The 22,640-nt window shown below is 39.0% G+C and overlaps 1 protein-coding gene across 3 annotated transcripts in view; it reads right to left on the reverse strand.

Moving 5' to 3' along the window:
* Positions 1-22,640, reverse strand: part of LOC124787760 (activating transcription factor 7-interacting protein 1-like) — a 186,466-nt gene that overhangs the window by 77,678 nt on the left and 86,148 nt on the right. The gene's annotated exons all lie outside the window — the stretch shown is intronic.

Raw genomic sequence — 22,640 nt, forward strand, 5'->3', positions numbered from 1 at the left:
AGTCAGGAGGATGAAAGAAAATGAATGTCCAGGAAAAAGGGGTGATGAGGACTTATGGAATGTGATGGCATGCAACTGAATGCAAAACAGTATGTCATGGAGCTTATTGTTAAAGCAGCTATCCTTTAAGGCATCACTGCAGATAGTGAGATAATATGTTTTATAGGAATGGAAAAACAAACATCCAGAGGCTGATTCCAGGTGGTATGAACTGCAATGTCACACACTTTTCAGGAGGGATAGTTTGCTCTAAAGGAGTATGATTTTTATACGTGGACCAGGAACAGTGCAAAAGCAAGTTATTTTGATCAGCTATTGGCCGAAACAGTGCTGATGCCGTAGTTTCAGTTCTCTTATGCCCATTTTCCTGCTCTTGCTTGCTATGACGTAAATGTTCCGCACTGCCCTTACAAGGTCATGCACAAAAGAAGATAAATTTCCAGCCAATTTACCATCCAGGTTAACAGTCAGCATAATTTTATGTGAATGTATTAAGCACTTAAGTTACTGATCTGGTTAAAATTCTCTTGGTACCTCTACTTTTTTGGGTTCCTTTCATATATATTTCCTCTTCAACTCCTTATAGTCTATAGAGTTTCACAAATTTCTTAGTGAATGAAGGGGTTAGTTTGTTTATCTCATCTACAAATTTTCAGCCCAATTCCGCAGTCTGCTATGCGTTTTCAATTTGACACTTTGTTTGAAATTTCATTAGCTTGCAATGTCCAGTTCTGTAGCACTGTTTGGGTTATGCAACCATCCACTGATTCCCTTCAAATCACTAATCCATATCATACACACATTTTGTTGTGCATAACATAGGAGGTTAATATCAAGCACATTCTGTAAATTATATCAAGTGTCCTTGATACATGCAAACACCAGTTTTTAAAACAAGTGCGCCTTGTCCTCCCTCAAATATCCGTAATGCACTACAAATCATATTTTTGCAGACTTATCCGAAATCTGTTCATGATTGTTTTTAACTATGCTGCAGATGACCTTCCATGTATGTAATTATATTTAGCATCTCCTCCTTGGACAAAGATTGTCTTTTACAACATTTCACTGGAAATGGGATCTGTGGCTCCCTGTCCAACAAGTATGACGAAATACATGGCTGGATGCTTGTTTCAATATCACTTTCACTTACTAACCACGTACTGTCAGACTAAGCAGTTCAACCATGCTCCATAGATGCATGCTGGGCTCATCACTGGATACCTCCAGTCTTGTTCCACTGCCACTAACAACCAATATTTTTGTGGCATGGCAGACACTATGTGGGGCATCAAATGCCATAAGCAACATTTTTCTTTTGCAACCTCACAGTCAAGACGTTCCTTGTCAGACTGGACTATAATGTGCACAGGAATGATAGGTGAAACAAAATAAACTCAAGGGTAGAAAAGTAAAAGCACTTTCTTGCTCTGCTACAAAAGTAAGTGATATTAATGATTTCAGCAGTTTCTTGCTGCCAGTAACACTAAAACTGAACAAGGCCCTAAGGCCTCGTGGGACTCCTATGAAATTCTCAACAGAGTTTACAGTTGAGTTAACACCTCTTATCATACTACAGCCACTGATCACTAACAAAAAACTGTGTCCAGTAGCTCGAAGAAAGTTCAAGCCACATTCATCTACAAACAAGGGTAACAGGAGTGATCCAAAAAAACTACTGTCCAATATCACTGACATCCATATGTTCTCATGTGCTCTTGAATCTTCGAAAATATTCTGAGCTCAAGCACAGTGACATATCTACAATCTCCATGCCCACCCACATCGATTTGAAAATATCGGTCACGTGAACCCAACATGACATCCTAAAAGGTACAGATCAAGGTCATCAGGTGGATGTATCACTTCTTAGGCTAAAAAGTACTTTCAACTCAGTGTCACACGAAAGCTTGTTAATGGAAGAAAGACCATGAGGGGTGGCAAAAAGAATATTTGTAAGGACTGAGGATTTATTGGTAAGGAGGATGCAACATGTCATCTCACATGAAGCATAACAAAGATGCTGTAGTTATTTCCAGTGTTCCCCAGAGAAGGGCGTTGGGAACATTGCGTTTCATTTTGTAAACTGATGACCTGGTGTAAAATATTAATAGAGACATCACACTCTCTGCAGATGATGCAGTTATTATTCCATGAAAGTGTGCTTACAAAGCTTCAGAAACCATTATCAAAAGAGGAATCTAGGAATATACTATGGCCTCCTATTTATCACTCCTACAGAGCTGTAGGAAGAGCAGGACAAGACTTCAGACATGGAAAGGTAAGAAACCCTAACAAGTTGTGTGCAATGGCAACTACTATACCCCCATGCACTTCAAAGTGTTTTCCAGAATATTTATGTGGATGTTCAATTTACCTCAGTTTTTCACAAGACACCATGCAGTGTGTAGCACTGCTTGTTTGTGCTGCTTAAAAGTAATTCCTAGCATTTGTGTGAATTTATTTAAGAAAATATCATTATCTTCAGATACCACATTACAATCTCTCTCTCTCTCTCTCTCTCTCTCTCTCTCTCTCTCTCTCTCTCTCTCTGTGTGGTGTGTGTGTGTGTGTGTGTGTGTGTGTGTGTGTGTGTGTGTGTGTGTGTGTGTGTGTGTGTGTGTGTGCGCGCGCGCGCGCGCGCGTGTGTGTGTCCACGTAATATATATTTGAAGGACAATGAACAGTAAAGACAAGAATGGTATAGACTCTTTTGCAATGTGGTGTTACACAAGAAAAATTAAAACATGATGGATACACTGGGCAATCAATGAATAGCTGCCTAATCGAGTTGTGAGAGAGGATCTTTATAACACAACTTGACTAGTTGACTAAATAGGTTGACAGGAAACATCCTGAAGCATTATGGAATAGATAGTATGGTAACAGAGAGGAAGATGCAGGTGTAAATTATCAAGAGCAATAAGTAGGTTCAAACTGATGTGGGGTGCAATAGTTATGCAGAGATGTAGAGACATCCATAGGATAGACTAGAAAGGATAACAACACTGCAGGTGCAAGAAGCATATTAAGGAAGCTTGCCTCCCCCCCCCCCCCCCCATACATAGGTTTCTATGGAGGGACATTGTTTTAACATGAACACTCAACTATTGATAGTATGCAAAATTGGCAAGTTTTTGCTGAATGTTTAATAACCACAAGTGAATCTACATAGATACTTAAGCAACTATGGTTCTTGATGAAAAATGTGCTTTTTCGAACAGCAACAGCTTGTGAGGTACCATGCCTTCTAGAACTGACCTTACATTTAGCAAAATAGTTTACAATTACTACTACTACTAGTACTACTGCTACTATTATTATTATTATTATTATTTTGCAAAGTGATGCTGTGTGTTCTGCCAATTTTGGATCTGTGTTTTTGCCACAAACTGTAAATAATCTACAACTTCTGCTCAGCCCTAATTACAACTCAAAATGTTATATACAACGCCATACACAACTACAAGTGGAGGTGCCCAGAGAGTAAACTTTTATTTCTCCAAACGTACAAAGACTCATTACCAGTAGCGCAGCTATAAACTATCACAATGGCTACGAAGATGAGGCACAAACAAAGGTGTCATAGTGAGGTGGCTCCGAGTGCAAGTGAGCCAAGTCGCTGCCATCGGGCATCCTACATCATGGCGGTTGTAGCCCAGAGCCAGTGGAGCGGTGACTCTGTGTGTGTGTTCCAGTGGGTCCGCTGGGTCCCGGACAACCGCTATTGGCATTGGACAGAAACTTGCCATTCCATTACCAACATAACAATGCCCGTGGAGTGGTACCGATACGTAATACCACACAATATTACTCATTATTCCCTTGCCATATAATTTATCCACAGTCTAAGTTGTTCTCTTTCTTCATTTTTTATAAATTATAGAGTGCAGCAATCAGTTGTCCTTTTTTTAGATTTTATTATGCAAATCTAAATTTCTGCTAGTGGCTAGCCATTCTCATGCACTATTCTCGATGCATGTAAGTCCCTGTTGTGACTGATACCTGAACATTTCTTTGACTACTACTTTCTCCACTGTTTCACGAAAATAAAAACTACATAACAAATCCAGTGCCTCTACTTCGATATCTTTCTCCCGGTGTTTCCCTTCTCTTACTTGTGTTGGATCTCTGTTACTTTTGTAACCACATTTCTCATGCACATATTTTATTTCTCCATTCCTCGCAATGATGGCTTCTTCAATTTTGTAAGAATCATCTTACTTTACACTTACCTTCTTCAGTCAAAATTACACCTATAGTACCTTATAACGCTTGCATCGTTTTTGACTTCTCAAACTTTATCCATCAATAACTAAGAAGTCTGATCCGTTAGTCATCAGAGTTCTGTTTTTACAATTACCTATCTCCCTATTGACAGAGAAAAATCTCTTACCAGAAATTTAACTGAGACATATTAAAACTTTTCTAAAGATACACACAAGCATAGTGTTCCTCATTTTGTCGCTTTTATATTCCTATTCGTCTGATTTCTGTGCCACGTAACGGGAATTACCAGCTTCCTCATAGTTATTCCATGCTGAATAATGATTTCCCTGTCTTATATTTGAATAAATAGTCTTTTTCTCTAGTTTTGCGCATCATTTTACAACAGTATCATCCATGGCTGTTCTTGTTTTATTTAAACTTATTCACACTATATCTACTAAAATGTGGTTTTAATTGTATTTTCATTTGCTCTTGTGTAATACATTTTTGATGTCCACATATCTGTACTATGTAATAAATAAATCTTATCTCTTTCAAGGTTTTCTTCCTGATTTGTTATGAAGTATATCCTGCACTATTACACTTATCTTACTATTTGATATTTAGTAATTTTTCATACTTAAAGTTAGATTCTCAACTTACTCTGAATACATCTAATGGTCTCCTTTCACCTTTACAAGAAATTACAAGTGCTCACCTGTTAGTAAATATTGGTTTAATTCGGTTACTAGTGAGTGTGTCCCTGTCCTGTTTGTTGTAACAAACTACTTAGACTTCCCCATCTACACACATGCAACTAACATTATACCATTTCTTAGTGATGGGCTTAATCTGTGACAATTACCTATCAAAAAGTAATTTCATCCTATAACAAAACTTACCTTCAATGGAATTATCCTTTTTCTCATTTTAGCAGTATTCCATTGTGAAAATATGTAATGCACTTTTCTATTTATGACGGAGAGAATTCTGTCTCTCTATTGCGCACTGTTTCCTAGTCAACCTGTGATCACATATTTACACTCTTTGATATCAGTGCTTCATAATATGATTATTTTATATCAAACTAATGTTCAAATTTAGAGAGATTAAGCCACCAATTACATATCTGACACGCATGGCCATTACAACTACGAAGATAGGATATTAAAAGATATTTAATCTCTCTGTGGGCAAATTTGACTATTACTTTTAGTTTAGAAAAATTCCAATTACTGCTGTCTGTATTCTTATTTAAGTAAGAGGCATTTCCCATTTCACTGTTATAAAGTTTTAACCTTTTCCCCCAAAATCGCTCAACCTTGTATGAACGATGTATGGAAACAAACAACCATTTGTTCAGACAATTACCAAGTAAAGAACCTAACCATTCAAATACATGAACACAGAAATATACACTTTGATGATGGAGTTATAACTTTAAAATATTATAATTCAATAAAAAGAATTTGTAGGCCTGCTTTGAACATGGGTCCTGCATCTATATCCACATCTTATGCACAGAGCAGGAGTAGTATTCTGCTTAAAAACCTCTGTGCACACCATAATTAGACTAATCTTTAATACAATACTTTGGGGGCCGAAGAAAAAATAAATATTTATTTTCTTCACTTAATACTGGTTATTTTAAACTTTGTAAGTAGACTTTGGCAGCAGGATAACTGTCAGCTACCTTCAAATGCCTGCCAATTTTCAGTGTTTATGTGACACTCTCCAGTAACTCAAAACTTGTGATCATTCATGCTGCCCTTCTTTGTATACATTCAACATCCCTTGTTAGTCCTATTTTGTAAGCAATCTCCACTGTAGAGAGAATGCGTTTTCTCATTATCTTACAAATGAAGTTAAGTCTGCCACCTACTATATCTACAATTGAAGCTACGAGATCATTCCATTACAAATTGCCAGAAATTGTTACATACTGGTAATTGTCCAAGTTGACTGATTCCAGCTGTGAACTGATGATGTAGTCACATGATACTATGTGTCAGTGTTCTGTGAAATGTACAATATTGCATTTATAAACAGTTTAATCAGGCGCCCAATCTTTTCACCATTTCAAAATCTTTTAATCAGAATGAGTATTTGTGCAGTTTTTTTTCCTTCAGATAATACTTCATGAAAAATATTTCCTCATCTGCAGTTTACTATTAATATTTAACGCACAACATGTATTGGGTTCCTCACTGTGCATTTCACTCAGACACCACTAAGTTACTTTTACTTACGTTAATATAAAATAATCAACATTCTACATGTCAAGGTATTCTCATTCAGTCACAGATTTCGTGTGTGAGGCCATATGATCATACTTTTATTGATACGCATTTGTGTGGTTCTGTGCCTGATGCTTTTCAGAAGTGAAGAAACACAGTACCCACCTGATTCCCTTGATTCATGACTTTCAGATATCATGTGATAAAAACACAAGTTGAGTTTTGCATGACAAATGTATTTGGAATCCATGCCAATTGGCATGTAGGAGGTCATTCTTCTTCAGTTAGCTCATTATGTTTGAGCTCAGTACATATTCTAGGATTCTACAACAGATGGACATCAAAGACATTCAACAATTGTTTTATGGGTAATTTCTACCACCCCTTTAGACAAGTATGATCTGTCCTTTCCTCCAACTACTGGGCAAAGCTTTTTCTTTAAGGGATCTATGACAGATTATGGTTACCAACATAGTCCAATTCAATCCCAAATTCTGTATAAAATCTGGTGATGACTGGGCCCTGCACTTCTACAGTTTCAGATGTTTCATCTATTTCTCAACACCACTGAGACTCATATCACTCACCTTTGCAGTGGTGCAAGACAAAAGTGGAGCAATGTCCCTTTACCCCTGCTTTGTAAAGGAACATTTGAAAATTGGGCTCAGCATATCTTTTTTTCTTGTTTTATTACTTTCAGTTCCTGTGTCATCTGTAGTACAATCTTTATATGTATGATCAAATAAATTAATTGGATAGATAAATCTACTCACCAAGCGGCAGCAGAACACACACAAAATACGTTTATAATCACGCAAACTTTCGGAGCCGTGTCTCTTCCTTCAGGCAAAAGGATTGAAGTGGGAGGAAGAGGTGTGAAGGAAAAGGACTGGAAGAGGTCTAGAAAAAAGGGGGAGATTTCGGGAAAGTCACACAAACGCGGGTCAGGGGCCCATCCTTTTTTTCACCCCTCTGCCTTGCCCTTCTGTCTGAATGAGCCACTGGCTCCGAAAGGTTGCCTAATGATAACCTTTTAAGTGTGTGTTCTGCAGCCACTTTGTGATGATTTTTTATCTATCCAATTAACTTATTTTGTCAAAAATAGATTGTTTTCATTTTTACATATGATCAGAATTTCTTTGGGTTTTTGAGAAACCTTTAAATTTCTTTCCCTGGTGCAGAACTGTAATTAATAATGATTGTAAGCACTATGTGATGAATATTTTGGACTATGGCATAAGGATGTAGACAATGTGAGAAATGGAGATTATGATTGGTCTGGAGAGTATGCACAGGTAGCCAAAATTATTTTTAGACGGCCACTCAGGATAAGCTGGAAATCTGGGTTCGAGTGCCAGTTTGGCACAAATTTTCACACGTCACTAATAGGTTGTATATGCCAAAGAATTTGCAGTCAGCAAATGAATTATGGACTATGCCATACAGCTGTGGATAGTCAACAAGGTCTGCTCTTTCAGACAAAGTCAAGTATTACGCAGCAGCTGCTGTGTCAGTGTGTTTGCAATAAAGCATCCCTCCCATCACAAACTGTTCTACTAGGTACATATATATCCAGTGCATGATCACCTATTCTTCTAAGCTTGAGCCAGACTACTTCTATATGCTCCTCCCCAAGTATAATTGTTTTTTGAATTCATATTTGCAATACGACAGAATGTTTCTTTATCCAGCTCATTGAACATTAAGCATTCATAACTTCTCAGGATGGCTGGTCATGCTCACTACCTGTGAAAATAAAATGATCCAAGCATTTACTGAATCACCCTCAAACATATAGGACTTCAGCTATAATAGTAAGGCAATAGACAATGTCTTGAAGGAAAACTGCTAATGGGCACTAACTATTACAAGTTGTATTCTAATTCATACAAAGTGTGTGTGTTTACACATCAAAACTTTTCCTTGGATGGCTTGTACATGAAGTATTTTACTTGCTTATAGCCCAACTGTTTTGAAAATTTAAGTTTCAGTGCCTGTGAAAGTTTTTGTTGCAAAGTGATATACTAAGACCACACACTCTTGTCTTTTATCACAAGCACATGTTACATAGTAAACCAACTAATATCTAATGCAGGAAAGAGGTATTAACTTTATCCACCAGTAAACTCGCAATACAAACCTACAGCTGAATTACTCTTTTAGTAATGAATATAAAATATTAATATAATGTGTAATATTAATATATGTAATATTACAATTTTAAGTACAGTCATTGTTGTTCCCCAATGACATAAAATATTATCCTGCTTTGGGTAATGAATATTTTTCCAATGTTGAATACTGTATATGTTTAGAAAGTTTATTAAGGTAACTATTATTTCATATAAATCTGTAGTCCACAAGGTACTCAATGCATTACACAAGGTAGTTCTTACTGTACCATGTATTAGGGTTTCTTTCTGTTGCATGTGCTGGTGGAGCAGAGACAGAACGACTGCTCAGTGTACAATGTAATTAGTCTTCTCTTGATTTCATGGTCACTATGATGCCAATATTGACGACCATATAATTTTATACAAAAGGGGGAATTTTATTTCCTGACTTCATAGTAAGAAATCTACAATTACCCTTAAGCTTTTAATTGAAAATGCTAATTCACGGAAACACCCTTTCCTTTGCACTAGAAAGCCTGTAATAACATTTACACGGTCTTGTGGTGTGGCAGTTACGCTTTTTTATTAAAGAATAAAATACTGGAAATGATGTGTACAATCTTGATTTAGATTGGGTGTTCGGCTATCTATGCTCATCGGATGGAAAGGGGGTGGGGGTGGGGGGCAGTAAACTATCTGCGCTGCTTTATCTGCCCACAGCATCTGAAACTATTTTAATAAATTATTAACGAAGCCCAATAACGACTGCACCTCCCAGCAATGTTTCTACGTTTGAGCAATTGTCACAATATTATCAAACAGAAGTTTCTCACAATGCATCAAAACTTTGTTTATTTTATTATATAGAAGAAAGTGTCGCCGTCCCAATCAACCCTCTTAAGACTCAAGCCGGCTACTGTTATGTCAAGTATTAATAAACTTCCAAAATGCTTCCCACTAGTCATTCCATTTTTGATTTGGGATAATTATCAATTTTCTGTTCTAAATTCTACGATATGTGTCAACAGTCGCCAGTATTCATTGCATTGGTATTAAATTCACCCCCATTTAAAGTTGTGACAAAATGATTGTACCACTTAGAAATGAACGCTTTCCTTGCACGACGACGACGAATCAAGACTGCAATATTTTATGTGGTTTCGCCTTTCTATTCTATTTCATTTCGCTTTCATAGTGTGGTTCGGAATAAATTTGAGACAACGCACATATGCAATGCACGGACAATGGTGGAATATGTTGTGTTCCCTTACATTTGAAATACGCAACCTGTAGCATTTTATTCTGCAACTGTTTCGGCACTGACATTTACCAATAACTTTTTAGTTGCCGCAAAGTTGACTGACGGCTGGCAGGAATACGCGAGACACTCGGCAACGCTGCAACGTTGCCACGCACAAGCACATCCAATGCAGTTTTCTTATCCCTGAGGAAATACATTACATACTTCAGCAATAAATAAATACGTTGCGATATTTCGCTTCTATGTAAGTTGTTTAAAAACGTGCACAGTAACACGGAGGAGGGGGGGGGGGGGGGGGTTGTACCTGCACAACAGACTTTGAACAAATCGATATGGCAGGGCTGGCAAGAGTTTTCAGCAATTGGTTCTAACTCCGAGGTACATTAAAACTGACACGTCAAAATTAGCACTGTCATCAACCTGAAGATTGGTTTGAACACCACATTACCTTAATACGCATGGTCCTATTTAGAGGTAAAGTGCGGTTGTTCCTCCGACCTCTGAACTGACTGTCCTCACCAGGTATAGGGAGACCTACAGTTTAATGTGGACTGCGGCGTAACTCTGCATTTTTTCAAATCAACAAAAATGCAAGAGATGAAAGAAGTCATAAGTGACCGTTCAAAATCTCAGACATGGCCGGGGATCGAACTATAAACCTCTTCTTTCGTAGTCTGCCATTTTACTACTAAGCCACATCGTCACATAAATCAGTGTGTTCGAGTTTCACCACATGTAATGTGCTACAACTGCTGTTGGTGCCAAGATCAGCTAGCTAATGGCACGTAACAAACGCGACAGTTTCTATTGTCAAGGAATAGAAACAGACGTCGATACATTCTGCAGTTATCTCAACAGAGTTTGTAGTCCCTTTTTAATTCCCAACTGGTACTCCAACAAACTGTAATGCATAAGGTACACCTGGAATCTCAGGACCCATTTACGTTTTGAGTATGTTTTGGGAAAAAAAGAAAGCAGTTGGATGGAATTTAAATATTAAACATCTATTTAAGATTTTTTAAAATTACATTCATCATTTTTGGTCATATCTTACGTTTAAAAAAGAAAGTAGAAAGACACTGTAGTGCATGAAATGCAGAATGTGAAACATGCTTTTCATAAGTCCTACACATCGGCTACAAGTACTAAACTACACAGCTGAAACTTCACATTTAAATGCAGAATAGACTATGCTTCAAAACTTAAACCAAAAGGAAAGTTCAAATCCAGTACAAAAATTTCTTTAGGTACAATTTATGGGGGGATTTTATTATAATATTTTCAGCTGAATGACAACCTCATTTCAGAAAATAATACATAATAGCAATTGCTATACAACAATAGATTCTGGTCATTCATTCAATGTCTTCACTAATCAATTTCAATATTTTGATTCATCTAAATTACTGAAACCGATTGGCCACAATCGCTGTAACTTTCACTTATGTCATTGATATCACTGCCCAGTGATTCGTTTAGGGTATCTGTAATATCTTCCTCGTTCATTTTTCTGACATATGGTAGCGCAAATTCAAAGTACTGAAAAAAAACTTTCACTAAAGATACATCTGGGTCCTGGTGCCCCAATCACCTTCATATAAGCAAAATTGGCAAAGCCACGACTTCATCGATGTTGTGGGCTGTAACCAACTGAATTGTAGGGAAGGACAGAGAGAGGCAAGGTCCGTGTTACCACACAAAAAAGGGATTTCCCTCGGGTCCCTAAGATCCAGGTGTATCAGTAAAATGTTAAAATTTACTACATTGAGTGAGCAGATCTTTGCTGACGACTAATGAAAAGGAAAGCTAAAGTGTTTGAAGTCCCATCGACATGGACGTCATTTGCGTTTGATTCCGTCAAGTTTGAGGAAAAGATTAGACAACGTATCATTGCGGCTTTCTCAAGATATGTATATAAGCAAACGGCATCATAAATGTTGATGGCAGGATGGGAATTTGGAAGTCTTAGGCTACATATACTCTACAAGCCACTGTTACGTGAGTGCGTCCTATTAGGGCATTCTTCAGTTCCATCATGTATGGATCACGGAAAGAATACTTAAAAGTGCGTGTGCGTGACCCCATCCCACGGAAGCGACATGTAGGCGGTTGTAATATATACGTAGATTCATAACCGAGTTGGTTCTACAAACCTAAGTAAGTTTTCACGGGGCAGTTCCTGTCTACTTCAAGTCTGACAGATCATTTCTTTCAGCATCTTCGTGACACTCTCCTTTTGATCAAACAAACCTGTAATCACTTGTGCGGCCCTTCTTCGTATCCGTTCAATATCCCCTGTTAGTACCATTCGGTACTGATCCCACGTATTTGAGCAATATTGTAGGCTGGGTCAACTTGAATGCAGCGTCCTTTGTACCATGACTGCATTTCCGTAGTATTCTACCAATGAACCGCAATCTGCCGCCAGATTTACCTACAACTGAGACTATGTGATCATTCCATTTCGTATCCCTCCAAACTGTTACATACAGGTATTTGTATGAATTGACCGAGTCCATAACCGTGACTCTGGTACTGCATTCATAGCGAACGACGTTTTACCGCTTTGTGAAGCGCAAAATTTCACATTTCTGAACGTTTAAAACGCATGGATAATATCTGCATGATTTTGAAATTTTATAAAAATATGACAAAATTTGCACAGCTTCCTTCAGACAGCACTTCATTATAGACAAAAATCTAGGAATACTGCAACTACCTTACTGCCTTGATCCATTGCTTTCAGTATGTCTTGAGAGTTGGTTTTCACATGATCTACGTCTTGGGAATCCATGCCGGATGGCATGAAGGTCATTCTCTTCAAGAAATTTTAGTATGTTTGAGCTCAGAGTATGTTCTTAGATGCTGCAACAAATGGATGTCGAGGTTATTGGACGGTAGTTTTCTGGATCACTTCTGCTACCCTTCCCGTAGACGGCTGTCATCACATACCATGTGCTACAAAGCCACTCTTTGTGCAAAGATCAGCTAGCTGGGCACGATTTTTTGTTCGAGGCATCTATTGTAGATTATTAGATTATAGTTAAAAGTTGGACTAACTCGCTCGCGCATTTAGTATATAATTGATAAAGATTCCATTAAGCCTTGGAGCTTTTTAAAATTTCGGCTGTTTCTCAACACCACTGACACATCTATTTCTCTCAGTTCTGGAGTGGTACGATAAATTGGGCAATACTCCTGAAGGAACATCTGAAAACGGAGTTAAGCACTTCTGGTTTCTCTTTGCTACCTCGGTTTAATTTCTTGTCTCGGTCATAAGAGACGACACAACTTCAGTGTCACTAACAGCCCTTACATACGACCAGAATTTCTTTGAGTTTTGAGAGAGATCCTACGATAATACTCTGTTTCGATAGTGCTGAAGGCTTCTCGCAGTTATCACTTGATAGACAAATGCATTTCATTCCGCTTTCACACTTATTCTACAGTAATCTATTTCTTTAGAAATTTCCTTCTTTATAGTGACTGTATAACATGGAGGGTACCTCCCGTCATGAACTGTTCTGCTAAATACACATCTACAGGTGAAAGGTCAACTATTCTTCTAAACCTGAGCCACAGTAGTTCTACATGCTCCTCTGCTGAATTCCTTTTTGAGATATAACACTATGACCTCTCATCTAGTTAGCTGGAAATATAAGTTCTTCTACTTGTTTCAGTTTCCCTTTGTTACTTTCATGATCACTGTTGTTACAACTGCCTGATGGTCACTCATACCAGTTTCCATAGTGACTGTATAACATGGAGGGTACCTCCCGTCATGAACTGTTCTACTAAATACACATCTACAGGTGAAAGGTCAACTATTCTTCTAAACCTGAGCCACAGTAGTTCTACATGCTCCTCTGCTGAATTCCTTGTTGAGATATAACACTATGACCTCTCAGCTAGTTAGCTGAAAATATAAGTTGTTCTACTTGTTTCAGTTTCCCTTTGTTACTTTCATGATCACTGTTGTTACAACTGCCTGATGGTCACTCATACCAGTTTCCATGTGGACATCCTCGAAGAGGTCAGATCTATTTGTTGACTTTAAAGCTTAAATATTTCCATCATGAGTAGGGTTACTAACAATCTATTCTTGGTAGTTTTCAGAGAAGGCATTTAGTAATGATTCACATGAAGTCTTGCCCCACCCACCAATAACTAAACTATACTTTTCCCAATTGACTGTTGGGTAATGAAAGTCTCCAGTATTATTGGGGAACTTAAGTGCAAGCGAACTGAGGTTTTCGCAAAAGTTTTCAGTTACATCAAGAGGCGATTCTGGTGGGCGATAGAAGGATGCAATAGTAAGTTTATGCCCACCCCTAATGCTGATTCTTGCTCAATCTCGCATGCAGCTTCAATTTCTACATCAGAAAATTCTCTCTTCTCGAATACGACTCAAATGTGGCAACAACTCGCTCAAGGACATAAAAAAAATGGTACCGGCAGAAAGTGAATGAGCTTTTCCTCAGAACGTCGTTTATTTTAATATCTGGCGCTACAAAATTTCACACGCACACATTTTCCTCTACCATCACTGAAATCAACGGACAACCCAAACTAGACTATCAATGGCTAAATAAAAGGCTTTCCTAAACCCAAAAGTTGATACCAATACACTAGTTCTGTATTTGGTGCTATCATATTAAGGATGGTATGGCCTTTTTCTACCATCTGAACTGACATAACCAGTCATCTATCAATTTCAAGACATCCTGTTTCTTTCTTATGTTTTCTCCCCTTTGAAGTATGTAAACGTTCAAGTACAACTAATGAACATTCCGTTATAAGCTTCCACTTAAACTTTATTTTACACTACTTATTTAACGTCTTATTCTTGCATGATTTCGAGGGGTTCTTCACATTTTGCTTCATTTCCTCTACTGGCACATAGTATAACTACTCGAAAAACTGAACTGACACAGGATCCTATTTTTGCTCATGTCTCTCAAATGGTGAATTTGTCCTACTTTGTATCATCTAATTGCAGACAAACATTTTAGAAACCCTTCTGTTTTATTCCAAGCACCAAAATCGTTCAATTTAAAGTGACTTCTTGTTGCACCTACTCTTGCTTTTATAATTTTTGTTGAGGTCTAGATGAATTAGAATAAGTCAAACTATAGTTTATTCATGACCTCCATTCCTGCGCTTTATTCAGAACGATTTAACTGTTTATGATCAATAACACTGCTGGCCTCTCCCAATTCCGTTCATCTTACAAGCTTCTCTTTCCCTACATCCAACCTGTCTCAGTTTACAAAACTGTGAGACCACATGTAGCAAGTAAATTTTCGTCACTCTTTTTGTGTTTGTATTTGTTACTTCCACACCTTAGTCTTATGAAGTGAAAAAATCTCTTCATCCGTCGAAACCAACCAAGTGAGCACTTTCTCCTCGAGGTGACTTCTAGCTGATTAATTCAACGCAGTATATTTAGAGTTATTCAGACACAGAAAATGCTATTTTTCCAATAGTCTCTCCGTTTGTGGCAAAAATAAGGAAAACCGAACAAAAATTGAAGAGACGTGTAGTAAGTATGGACTATACGGAGACATAAATACTGAAGATTTAGGAGGTGGTACTTTTCTGAATATGAACAGGGAATGTAATTCATTTCTTATAATTAGTAGAAAGTTTCTAGAGAATCCTGCGATGTTCTCCTCCATTACAGCTACAGCGATTCCAGTTTCTATACCACTGGGGCTTCACTCAGTTCAACTGATCTCAGCTCAAGTTTAGTTGAGAAATCATTATCAGCGATTACTGCAGCTTTGTTTGGATGGTCAAAGTTTGCTATTTGTGTTACCTTTCACAGACACACTTCAAATCATCAATAGCAATACTCCGCCCAACAGGCAAACAGTTTCCTTTATATTCATTTTTCAATATTCTTTGTAACATCTTTTAAGGTTTCTTGTAGGTGTTACAAAATGGATCTGCAACGACATACACGGCAGTCTCTTGATACCTTGGAAATTAGCTTAAAACCTACTTTTTATTCAAACTTGAAATCACATTTTGTGTGACTAATTCTTCAAAAAGCACGAGAAATTATGTTTAAAATTTTCAAATATGCCAGGACTAAAGTTGTCTTCTACCCTCAGAATTAAGTCTTTTCACGTTTTCCGGTTATTACAGAAGGAATAAATTTCTGTATTAAAATGCTATCTGACACTTGATCAGCACAATAGGAGGCAATAAATTATTGCTTACCATATTTGTCATTTATTCCGTATCACAAACGTAGAAGTTCTAAGACGCTTTCTTTGCTGCAAAAATATTGAAATGAAGCCAACTAGTGCTGCCTCCAAGAGCAATCTCCCTGAAACGCAAATGTTTATATCAATGTGGCCACCACGTTTTCTAAAACAGATGGCAGCCCAGGAAAAATTCCTCACAAATTCTGTCGGGAAAAAATATTTAAAATCACAAAAAATATCAGAAAGTATCCAATTGTCCAAGGGCCAAACTCAAGAGATGACCGTATTCTTTAGGTTAATGTCTGTTTTACGTTCACTGAACTTGGCGCAACGTTCCTCGCGTCTGTTGTTTTCACTAGACCAGTAACCTTAATTCTCATTATTACGAGTTTTTATTCAGGGTTCAATAAATCTTATAATAAAGCCAATCTCTGCTCCACCTCTCTCTCTCTCTCTCTCTCTCTCTCTCTCTCTCTCTCTCTCTCTCTCTGAAAGAATGACAGATATATGGACACATCATACTATCACGCAGCACGGTTCTTAAAAATGACGCAATCCTCTCATTAATGTCACTATTTATTACCACCACGGAATCAGAAAGAGACTTCGAACTTCAAAAAACAACCTCGATACACTAACTCTTAGAAGCAGAGATCATCCACCACTGTTCATGTCACTTATCAAGATGGCGGCGCAGTGGCTTTCAACCTTGCTGTCCAAATCGGTAGTAGAGGATATTTGGCATTTATCGCCATAATTACCAACTAAAAGAAGAAAGCTAGTATAATAACAATATATGGAGAAAATTTTCAGAATAAACCAATAAATCTCAGCAGAGCTTCTTCGTAATTGTGCCCTACAGCAACCACCACCCTGTTCAACTGCAGTAGTAGTTTCATGACAGACGGCGCGGATCCAACCAACAACCGCAAAAACAGAACTACAAATGATACATTGTAAATAATTTAAAAACCCCTTAATTACGTCAACGAACTTCGTTAACAGACAATGCTACCTTTTAAAGTTAGTCTTCACAAGTGGCATTTGAAAAGCTAGCCATCTTTTGCGTTTGTACATTGTGCGAAATATGTTCAGACTATAGTGCAGTGATCAACTTATTTACTGCCATAGTATTTATGGTTTCCTATGAGCATCATGATTTTATGAAGAATACATTTCCGAAACGGTGCTACAGAAATCACGGGGCAATTTAGCTGAAAGCGGATCACTGGTTAGGCCGAGATCAGCTAGGACAACACAATTTACTTATGTGAGAAAACCACAAAACGTACACGAAGAAACCGTAACATACTAGGAGCCTGAGCAAATGCAACTGAAGAGAAACCCTTAACATTGGGTGTGGCCGCTCCTCAACTGACTGCTTTCATCAGAAGTTTCTTATACTCGACGTCTGTTGGCTTACTCCAACATGTACAGAGAACATAACAGAATGTATAAAAATTTGTCAAAAAATGACAGCAAGTCCAGCAAGAGTTCGTCGCAGGCTGCTAGGTCTATCATTCGACAGTTTCAAGTGTGTCGAACACATGCAGCATACTCCTCCAAGATCCAAAATTATTTGTAAAATATACAAGTGTACCCAGCAAGTAATATCCAAAGTTATAATGCGAGTAGAATCTTAGGACACAAATGTTTTTCAACTCTCACGTACTTAAGATACAATACTGAGACACACAAAATACATTCTCATCTTCCTACGATTTCCTCGACTCTACTAAAAGCCACGTGACGTACGACTCACCCGGACGGTACGTTCGAAGAACGGCCGTTCTAAATAGCTCGTCGCTTTAGCGTGAATTTCTGCATTCCTCGGCACCAACAACATAGGACTGCCAAGTAAACGTAGAAACCGCCGTTGCTTCTCCCCTCAAAACAGGGAGCGCTGCCACGAATGCAGCGAAACAGGCTGCTCAGCGCGAAGGGTCCCGTCACGTGACAACATGGCCGCCGCACAACATGCATTATATCGTGCTGCCCCGTTCAATTACAAATCTCTAAAGACAATCTTCGCTCTTCATTTGAAACATATTGGCAGTTTCTCGAACTGCGATGTGCACACCAACAGCTATTAAGTATGCTAACTGGTGACCAAGAGCTTAACACTGTGGACACATTGATTATCAAGTTTACATGCCCACATAAGATGCAAAGCAAATGGAAGTGGACAAAATAATGTATTATATGTGCAGTTTGTGGAAGTCTGTGCGAAAAAAATGGGAAAGGACAAGTAAGAATTGTAATCATGGAAGATTGGCAAAATGGAAAAGGCACATGAAACAACGCAGCTAGCGACTATGGACTAATCGGAGACTGGAATTGTGAGAAAGGGCAGAAGAAACAACGTAGGTGGAGACTGGACTGAGAAAGAGCAATGAAAGGGGAGAAAAATGGCAGCCTTCTGTGGAGTTTAATACCTGGATTTCTAATTCTTGCTTTAGGCATCATCAACGACGATTATATACATGGAAAGCTCCGAGTGATATTGCTAGGGTGTCAAATACACTTTTTCATAATCAACCTGAGATTCAAAAACACGAACGAAAACTAAGTCTACACAGTCACTATGTCGATGATAATTTTGAACAAGTACGTGTAGTAGTAGTCACTCAATAGTGTAATGTCATTAGCAACACAATGCTGGAAGGAGATATAAATTGAAGAAAAGCACAAGGCATATGAAAGGGTGGATAAAAGAAAGTGTATTGGATAAAATGGATGAACTTGTGAAACGAAAAAACGGCAAGGCTGAAAAGGTAGAAGATTATATAGAAAACAAAGCAATGAACTAAGAAGGTTAACCGAACTGGTTACAGAGAACTGGATGAGGAACCAAGGTGAAGAATTAGAAGAATTGGGAGAAAACGAATAAATATACAGAACAGTGAAGACGGTCAGTAGAGGAGTACCGAAAATAAGCAAACAAGGGCGTTATATCGTGTCATGTTACACAGGCTGCAACAAGAGTCATGCAGCAAGAAAAGGAAGATACTGGGGAAGACCAGTTCCGGTTCAGAAAGGGTAAAGGAACTACAGATGGTGCAGGTTATCTGAAGTAGATTGGATAATAAATGACAGAAATTAACATGGTGATGTACATTTGATTTATCGACTGAGAAATGGCATTCGATGGAGTCAGCTGGAGAATACTGCTGAGAAGAGACTGGAAAGACAGAAGGATAATAGAGATGTGCCCACAGCACAATGTAATAGAGTACGGAACGAGGGGACTGAACAGACGAGCATTGGAAGGGGTCTACGGCAAGAATGCTTACCGTCGTCTAAACTATTTAACATGGACAAGAACGGATAGGTGAGTACGCAGTAGGTGACGAAGCAGGAGGTATTGCAATTGGAGAGAGAGGATAAAGGGTATAAAAAGAACGCGGATGTTCAAGCAGTGCTGGTGGAATCAAAAGCAGCTACAGGAGTGACATCTTGGATATTCGGGAATCCAGCCGGATGTTCGCGTCGTTCTCGCACGATATTTCAACAGCGTGCCTCGCTGTCTTCTTTAGGTGCTACCTGAGACTGAGGCACGCTGTTGAAATATCGTGCGAGAACGACGCGAACATCCGGCTGGATTCCCGAATATCCGAGATGTCAACAGATCGCCGGGAAAGCATGAAGAATTACAGCTACAGGAGTGTTTACTGAAGGAAGGGGGTGATGAGTATGGTATGACGATAAATATACGAAAGACAAAACAGAGGATATCTATAAAAAAAAAGAGCATTCGAGAAGGCGAAGCAGTTACGAACAGTTACAAGGATTCCAATGCAGCCAAGAAAATTTGCTAAATGATATGTCAGGAGTGTTGTATTACACGGCAGTGAATCATGGACAGTTAATAAGAAAGATACTTAGAAAATTCTTGAAATATGGCTATGGAGAAGAATGCCAAAGGCGAAGAGGTCTGCCAGACTTAAGAATGAAAAAGTAATGAAAAAAACGGGAGGATAAAGAAGATTATTGGAAGTAATTAGAGAGGGCATTATACTGCCTAGGAACTGTCTGTAACAAAGAATTATAGAGGTAATGGTAGCAAGAGAAACGTGATGGACGACATTAGAAATGGACGAACATACAGTTGAAAGAAGATGCTCAGAACACTACACGATCGAGAGCCTCCAGTTGAAAACTGTTATAAGACGGAAAAAAGAAGAACCAAGAGCGTACTCATGTCTGGGCTGGTGCGGGAGGAGGAAGCGGGTCAAGTCAGTTGAATAGTTTTGAAATTTAACGACGGATGGCTCTGTCAATACCCACAGCACACACTGGTTTTCTTCAAACTGTTACACTGAACTGATACGTCTGTGTCTGGTGGGGCAGTTTGGGTGCTCGTTTGACGAAGATTTTTTCCTATGGGCGGGGTAGTTACCCTCCACTGGGTACGAGACTGACGGCAACACCGAAAAATGAGAACAGTTTAATCAGCATGTCTTCCGGTATAACAATAAAAAATATGCTCGTCAAACGGCTCTCATGATTACTGGACTGCCACCAATGGCCAGGATGGTAGTTGGCAAGGCGCTATTACACAATGGTGTAGGCAAAGTACGTCAAATATTTGACACAGAATGAAGTCGTCCAAAAATCTCTAGACAGAAGAATTGGTAATGTTACCATATTTCACTTGTAGGACACAAGGGAAGATACAGGTTGCGAATTATCAGCGCGCACATTAAAACAGCTTTCACTGTGTCAAACCCTTCTTCAGAAACTATAATCACGTCTGTATAAAAAGTGCAAATCTTCGGTACCTGTGTAAAAAGTCGGGCGTACTAACGGTCTCGGGAAAACATCTAGTGCACGTTTCTAAGTGCACAGCGATGTCAGGTAAAATGACTACTTCCCAATGAAGCATTAAAAACATTTTGTGAGTGTACACTGATGGATCAAAACATAATGACCACCTCCTCACTAGCTTGTTTGTCCGTCTTTGGAACGAAATACATCACTGAATCTGTGTCTCAGAGATCCGATAGTTTGTTGGTAGGTTTGTACAGGTATGTGGCATTAGATGTCTACGCAGTGGTCTTTTAATTCCCGTAAATAACTGGCAGCTGATCTGCGTTCGCGGTGATGGTGCCCGATGGCGACCCCGCAGGTGGGTCCTATAGGATTTACATCAGGCGAATTTGGTCGCCGGAACATCAACTCGAGTTCGTTATAATTCTTCTCAAACTACTGTAGCACGGTTCTGGCTCCGAGACACGGGCAATAATACTGCTGAAAGATGACACCGCCGTCGGGGAAGATATCAAGCATGAAGGAAATCAGGTGGTTCGCAGCTGTCAGCGTGTCTTGCACTACTACCACAGTTCCCATGCAAGCGCAGATGTCCTCCATCGCATTATACTGGTCCCAGCAGCCCGCATCCATGGCGCGCTGCTCGTTTCGCCGCCATTCACGTCGATGACGGCGATTGCGGAGACGACCAGCGGCCTAGTGTAGCAAAAATGTGATTCACCATTGATCGACGGTCAAAGTCCCTACGGTTCCGTGCCTACTGCAGTCGTAATTGATGTCATTAGGTCAGCATACGAACACGTACGGGTGGTCTGCTGCGGAGCTCCACGTTCAACAATGTACGATGAAGGGTGTGCTCCGAAACACCTGTGCGTGCAACAGCATTGTGCTCTTTCGGCAGAAACGCCACAGATCACCATCTTACTACTTACAGAGCAGACAAGCCTCCGAACCCCAGGTTCTGTGAAGAGTGGTGTACGTCCAACCATTTAGCACCTTAGAGGCAGTTTCACCGTCCTATCTATTTCCGCAGATGCTCATGACGATAGTACATGAACATTCAACCAGATTCATCGTTTTCGAGATACTCGTTCAGAAGCTCTGCTTATCACAATGGATTTCCTTATTTCCAATCCGCATCTTCGCTAGGTTGATCCCCCGCCCTTGTCTGCTCCGCTAATTTAACCCTTTCGTTCATCTTCTTGTCAATTGACACATGTTCACCGACTGCACAGTGGAAAAACAAAGTCTACATTTCTTCACGCTGGTGGAACATGGCAACTATCTAGTACAGGGCGTGTGCCAAATGGAGATCTTTCGTCTCCTTTGAATAGGAAAGTCAACAGCCGAATGTTTGTCGTGCTGTGTTACGTGTGCTGTAGTGTGTGAAACGTGCTTCACATTTTATCCTTTCTGTTTCGAGCCTGTCGAAGATTTGTGGAAGACAAAGATGTTACCAGTTTCTTAAAGGTAAGGTTATTGTATATGTGTTATTTTGGTTGATGTTTTTGTTTCACTGTTAGCTACATTTTTTTCAAATCTGGTTGTCGTCGTTTGACATCATTGTGACGACGCACGTTCATGTTGGCATGGACATTCCCGTTTTTATAGGTAAAATTTTTGATGTTCAGTTGAAAAAAAATTAGAAAGCTAATCATTCTCAATATATTTAATGGATATTCCGATTATTTTCACATATCACATAGCTGATTTCAGTAAATAATTTAATTTTTCAGACTGATATGGCGAAACTTTCTGACATGGAAACTGAGCACATTCTTCTAGAGCTCAATGGTAGTATGAGCTTTCAGAGTTCTCAGACACTGAAGAGGCTGGA

This window comes from Schistocerca piceifrons, chromosome 3 (assembly GCF_021461385.2).
Source record: "Schistocerca piceifrons isolate TAMUIC-IGC-003096 chromosome 3, iqSchPice1.1, whole genome shotgun sequence".
NCBI lineage: Eukaryota > Metazoa > Arthropoda > Insecta > Orthoptera > Acrididae > Schistocerca > Schistocerca piceifrons.